The sequence below is a fragment of the Cryptomeria japonica genome, chromosome 4 (assembly GCF_030272615.1).
Source record: "Cryptomeria japonica chromosome 4, Sugi_1.0, whole genome shotgun sequence".
Classification (NCBI taxonomy): domain Eukaryota; kingdom Viridiplantae; phylum Streptophyta; class Pinopsida; order Cupressales; family Cupressaceae; genus Cryptomeria; species Cryptomeria japonica.
In genome coordinates this window covers 555,368,044-555,375,384 of record NC_081408.1, presented here as the reverse complement: position 1 = coordinate 555,375,384, position 7,341 = coordinate 555,368,044, and positions in this window count along the sequence as shown.

The window sequence follows — 7,341 nt, the reverse complement described above, 5'->3', positions numbered from 1 at the left end:
AACATGTAGAGTACACGTTAGCATGATATCGGTCCATAACCTAGATAGGTACCAAACCTATTCTGGGTCCACCACGCCAAAGCAATGTCTTCAAGTAGTTGAAGCAAAATCAAAGAACATCTTCAATATCCTTAAATCCATGAAGAAGCTGAACCAACACCAACTATGCATCCTATCATGATTCCTCAATGAAAGCTCTGCCAGTAAAGCCTTAAACTTGTGCCGGTAAGGGTTTACCAGAGTGTATGATAGCATCCGATTACCAAGCCAATACCAACTGACCAAAACATGCTCATGGAGCATATAACACATGAAATCAAATATACTTCACTGATCCAAACATGCCTAAAGCATCCAACAGATAGTCTCTTCTGCTAGTAACACTAGATCTTCTACCGGTAACCAACCATAATAGTTAGTGTTGACATCAACGAAAAACCATCAATGCAACACATAGTCAATTCATCCATTATGTCAACAGGTAATCCTTTTATAACTAAAAGGAATGCAACAAGATACCAGTCATTTACATGTGGCATGTATCCCTATTTTATGCATACAAAGAAATACTCCCTTTATGAGACCTAAATAAAAAATGATAAAAAAATACACTATATGCTCTAGAAGCCATCCCGGTGAAGTGTAAGATGTCATTGAATACCAACTACTTGAGCTGCGCCATCATCGCATTGCTGATGACTTTGAGGTTAAGATATCCTCACTAGATAAACTAGAGGAGGAACTCAAGGAACTTGAAGAGAAGCAAAAGGAAAATGTGGGGATCAGAATAGGGGGTCCAATATTTCTCCCCTATCCTTGTTCTCTTCACCATTTCCTTTTCCTCCTAGTCATTTGATGATAAAGGGATGAATGTAGGTAGCTTTTGAAAGGAATTTTGTAACTGAGACTGCCTTTCAATATCCCTTTAGCTACCTTCTAAATTTTCAATATCCCTCTAGCTACGAAGCAATCAACTGAAGTATTCTCCACCCAATGTCATGAAAATTACATCTCATAAGCACACAGTCCTTTTCTCCACATAAGCACTCCATTTCTAAAATTATTCTCAACAAACTCCTATGGAAGTATTTGTAGTGCTACTCAACCAACTTATTAATCACAAACCATGGGAAAAAACTAGAAGTTTCAAACTAATAAGCTCTGAAAATAGTCGAGCCAACTACACCATGCATAAAAGGCTCTTTTCTACTTTTTGCCTTTTCAAAAGATTAAAACTCATCTTTAATAATATTTGAACTTTCGATTCAGTTTTCTTCAGTGACAATCCATTATTTGTACCCATGCAACTTTTCATGCTTCCATTTGTTAATCCCTCAGGCTTGTCACACACACAATATTCTGGTTGTCTTATCTGAAGATAATCTTCTGAAGACAATTCACCAAGATTTATAATATTAAAATCTCAACTTATCATAGTGCCGATGTTTTTTGTATGTCATTTCTTTTATATCTTGTTCATTAATCCTCCTCTTTTCTTGGTTGAGTCAAAATATTTTTACTATGCCTTCATCAACATTTCCCTTTCCAACATGGCATCAAACAACTCATTTGACCCTTCAAATATGACATGAAATTTTAATTAGAACTCCTTCCTAGTCAACATTAGTGCCAATTCATTCAATAGGTACCACCCTATATCAATCTTCATCACCCTTGCATACCTACAAATTGCTTTACCCTCCTTATATGACTCACACTGGGTTGTGGGGTTGACACTTCCTTGACCTCTTCCTTTTTTATTTCTCCCTGCCTACCCATGCATTGCTTGTGGCATTTTATCATTACACCGTGGGAATAAGGGTTCAACATTCTCTTCAGCTTCTTTCATTCCTTTGTCCCCGCATACCTGTGTGTTCAACTTGACTACATGTCATTACACTATGGGATTGCGAGGCCAATATTTCCTTTGCCTTTGAACTTAACCCGCAAACCCACACATTAGCATTGTAAACATTTAGGAATATCACGAGGAAATGGGGTGATCAAATGAGATGCATTTTGACCACATGGAAAACCAATTCATAATAGAGGATCGAGGGGTCGTGAAGTTCAAGCTTAAGAAAATAGAATAAAACCCTAAGGATAAAACTAATCAATCGGTAAAAGCATCCTAAGGAATATAGAGGGGGCAGTCTTAGCACAATCATAAACCCATAAAATAGACTTCCTTGAAAGAATATAACTAGTTGATCAAGTCAACAACAAAAAAAAAGAGGGCCAACCCAAAGTGCGAGATTTTTTGCACTTGAAAAACCTTCCATGGATGAACTGGCCAGAGGAGGACAAAATTTAACAATCCTAACACTAGGTGCAAGTTGTAAACTTAAATTGAAAGTTAATTGAACTCTTAATTAGAACTAGGTGCAATTTGTAAATTGAAATTTAAAGTTAATTGACCTTCTAATTAGAACTAGGTTCAAGTTGTAAACTGAAATTGAAAGTTAATTGGCCTCCTAATTAGAAATTGGTGCAAGTTGTAAACTGAAATTGAAAGTTAATTGACTTCCTAATTAGAACTAGGTACAAGTTGTATATTGAAATTTAAAGTTAATTGGTCTTCTAATTAGAACTTTGTGCAAGTTGTTTGTAATTTTAAACCCTTAATTAAGAAACAAGACATTCAAATCATCCTCAAAACCCTGCATGCACATGTTAGATCTTTTAGAACCTGCAAATAGAAACCCCAATCAGTGAAATTCCAGTATGTGACAGACCAAGTTAGGTAAAGCTCTGCATATGAGAAACAATCAATGAAAATCAACAAAGAAAACCAACTGCACAGTTCTGGTTTTTGGGAGTATGAAAGATGAAAGTCTCAATTTTTTATGAAAGATGGATTCTCGAACACCTACACACAATCAGAACTTACAAAGATGTGAAATTAGACATGCAGTTCATGTTGGGTTCTCCATATGTGGATAAGGAAAATCGGTTTAATCGTGAAAACCAAAGAAAATTGCAAGCTACTTAATGATTATGCTAAATTATCCTAACCTAACCAATAGAGACTTTGAAATTAAATGCAAATAACGTGAAAATTGAATAACATATATCACCATTCCTTCAATGTGGCTCCATTGTTCTTTCTTTGTCCTCTAATTTGATGTCACTCTCATTGTGTAGGTGCAAGTATGAATGAAAGAAAGGATGATATTAAGAAATACTTGAAAATTCGATTCTAAGATGAAATGATTTCAAAACAATGCACGAAAACAAGATTATTAGATGATTGGATAGAATGACAATACTTAAAAACTAGATGATTGCTAAACAATTCGACAAAATGAAGATACTAAAATTCTAGATGATTGCTAGATGATTTGACAAAATGAAGATGCTAAAATTCTAGATGATTGATTGATGAAAGAGCTCTCAATTTATAGAAAACTCAAAACTTGATGGACACACAAGATTGAAATGATTTTTGGTTAGATGGACGGACTTGATTAAGTGCACAATAGAGTTGTCATTCAGAGAAGGATGAAGATGATGAGGATAAAGCAGAGGAAATGAAAAAAAACAAATTTTTGAATATGCACATCTCTTTTTCGAATTTAAAATTAAAATTAAAGAGATATTCCCCCCAAAATTGATTTTCTTGAAAATCCAAAGGATTTGGGAACAATCGCATAAAACAAATAAAACATTTGTTTCCCTTTTCGAAAATTAGGAGATTATAAATAGGATAAATAATTAAATAAATAAAGATATTTATTCAATTATGATGACATAATTAGCTAACTAAATAATTTAAATAAATTATTTAATTATGAGAAATAGAAATTGAACATTTAATTAAAGTGTGGATTTGAAATTAATTAAATAATATAAATTATTTAATATTAAAAAGGGGATGATTAATTATGAATTATTAAATGATTAAAGAATAATTAGTAAAAAAGGGGCTTTAATTAATTAAACCTAAAAGGAAAAATTAGTCAAATAGACATCGAAAGACCTCAATTTGGTCAAGTTGGGTGAAATTGGGAAGAATTGAGAAGGTTTGGATTGGAAAATGGGAAGAATTGAGCATAAATGGGGAAATTAGGTCAAATTGGGTAAAAGCAAGTAAATGCAAGTAAACCGAGTCAAAGTGGATCACTAGACGGAAATGGAATTGATACGATGCCATGGGGCAGGAGAGGAGGTTAAAATGATGCAATTTGGACAAAAAATGGGAGAAAGGAAATGACAAGATTAAAACAAGAGAAAAATGACCTAATCCAGATAGGTTTAGGGACGAATTGCCATCACTAGATCGAAATGGAAACGAAATGACATGAAGGGAATGAAATTTAGGTCAAAATGATATCCCAAACTCGAAATGGGGAGAAAATGATACCAACGGTGTAGTGCCCCTCCTTGGTTCATCTTTCCCTTTGTGTTTTGATGGACCTATTTAGACACAACATTAATATTTTGTTGGTTATTTGTGACTCTATTTAGTTGACACTTGATGATGCTAGACATACTATGTGTCATGTGATACTTGACGATCTTTATGGATGTGTATTATACTATTCATGATGCTATGGCAATGCTAACCCCTATTTCATGATGAGGATAACATGAGATGAGTTGATGTTATTGTTGTGGGACTGCCTTACTATCTTCGTAATAAGAGATGATTCCATAGCACTCATTACGAGCATGTTATGGTGTTGTGATTCTCTTTCACTTGTCTGATTATTTATGATGTATATGCACTGTATATATGTTGTATCATGTTTAGTGGTGGTTACAATATTACATGTACCAGACATCAACTCCACTTGGTCTCACATGTCTAAGTGTGTCTTATCCCAATGGCAAGTTGATCAGAGATGGCACGAGTTCCCTCTTTAAACTCTAGGTCTAAGTTGGTACCCTTGTTAGTTGTGTTGTGGTTTAGAATGCCTTGTGGCGCCTTGTTGTATGTGTTTGACCCTTGTGTCAGGTGTCTTGTGATATGTGAGTATTGGATTATTTGATTAATTAATGTTTGATTAATATAGTTTATTAATGTTGAAATTGATTAATTATATTGTTTGGTTATTTAATTATTATTTGAGTAATTTATTATTGGGATTTAATATTTATTTATATTATTTGATTTTATTAGTCTAATTATTATTTATTTATTTAATATAGTTGAGGTCTTGATATTTTATTGTGGCAATTGTTTATCTTTTGTTTAATTAAATTATTGGGCCTTTTATATTTTATTGTTCACGAGGATATTTTATTTATTGGCTTATATTTATTTAGTGTTTAATTGATTATTTAATTATTTATTGTTTAATTTTGTTGCCTTTATTTATTTATTATTGGGCCTTGGATATTATTTACTATTTCTTATTTATTAATTGGGCTTTTTGGAATTATTATCCATTTATATAGTTAAGGCTTTAATAGTAATTTGGAATATTTATTTAAATAGCCTTTGGTTATTTTATTTATTGGGCCCTATATTTAATTATGCCCACGGTTTAATTTATGATTGGTTGTTTATATTATTATTTGCTTATTAACCCTCTTGGGTTGATTAAATAATTAATTGTGATACCTACCACATTTTATGATGGGTGAGTTTATTGGTTAGTTAATTAAATATTATTTTTATATTATTTGCCTCGAATTATGTAAGGTAGGTGTGAGATAATGTTTTTGGGAATTTTCTGATTGGCTGGTAGTTTCCCATAGTTTTGGCTTTAATTTTTATTTATTGGCTCTCTATGAATTTTCGATTGAGGATTTTGGATTTCTGATTGATTAAACTTGGAGTTGGATTGTTGGAGTGGAATTGGATTGCTTTCTCTTCTTCGATCATCTTTTCCATCACTTTTGGATCTAGGTTGCAAGGTTTGACCCTTTTGCAATTTTTGATTTCCGGAAGGATTATTTCTCTATGTCTGCATTGTGCTTATTGGAAGATTGTTTGAGGAAAATATTTTTAATGGTTAAGATTTCCTTCTTGGGTTTGAGAAATGATTAATGCAATTTAAATATGTGTGTAAGTTCTATTGTTAATTCAGAATATAGTGTGTTGTCGAGAGTGTTTATATGTTTTTATTCTATGTTAATGATTTGAGATTCCCCTTCCTTGTGGTCTTGTTGGCCTTTAGAGTTCTTCTTGTTGGGAAAATGGTGTTGTATACCTTACATAATAATGTTTAATAGTTATATTATTTTATTATTGTGTGAGGTAGACATGGAATTATATTGTAATATCATATTGCATTGTTGCACCTAGGAGCACCTAGATGGACGTGCAACATGTAGAGATTCCCTTGAAATATTCTTGTAACCGCTTGATGAGTTGTATTGACACATTGGTATTGTTATATTGTATTTATTTAATATTGGGGAATGTAATTATGATGAAGTACCCAATATTAAATGTGGGTCAAGGGTAGGTAGGAAAATATTATATTTTATTGTCACATGGTTTTGGGGACATGGTTTTGATGTAATACCACTTGGTGGTTTTGTGGGAGCTTGTCTTTATAAAAGCAACCACAAGGGTAGTTGTTTGGGTTGGTTACTTAGCCAGGTTAGAATTTGTGGAGGTTGGAAGCATGGCATGGGATGTGTGGATTCATGCTTGTTCATATGGAGTGCTTGTTGATGGCTTGTTATGGTTGAGTTTCATAAGCTTTTCATAGTTGTATTGTAATGGACACATTGTTGATAATACATGGTGGATGATGCTTTTGGAGGCTGGGTTTTTCCCTCATGAGGGTTTTCCCAGGATATATCTTGTGTCACATTTTCACGGGTATGTTGTCTACTCTTTGCATATGGCTTCTATGTGTTGATTTGATTAAGGTCTTAAATAGGTTATGTGGAAATGGTCATAAAGTTGACTGCAAGTTTCCTTTCAAGTGGTATCAGAGCTGTTGGTTTAATGGTGTTTATAACCCTCATTGGAATCGATGAATGCATAAAAGAATGAAAAGAAAAGACAATATATATGGTTTTGCAGGTTGTTATTGCAGATCTATGTTTTTGGGGTTTGCTGTTATGATGGCTTCTTTGCAAATTTGGGGTTAGAAGAATTTTGGTCAATCTAGGGCATCATTAAAAAATGATTCAGGTTGGCTGGGAGACGAAAATGATATACAATTCGACCTATTTCGGTGACAGATGAAAAAATTGCAATTTTTTTTGTTTTGAGGCCCCGACAACCATTAAGTTTAATGTCACAGTCTGTAGAAAATAATTAAAATATATATATTATTTTCGTCGGAATTAAAACCGTGTACTTGCAAAAAAAAAAAAAATCATTGCAGAGGGCTGATTTGAAAAGCGAAAGAAAAATAAAATAAAATATGTATGGGG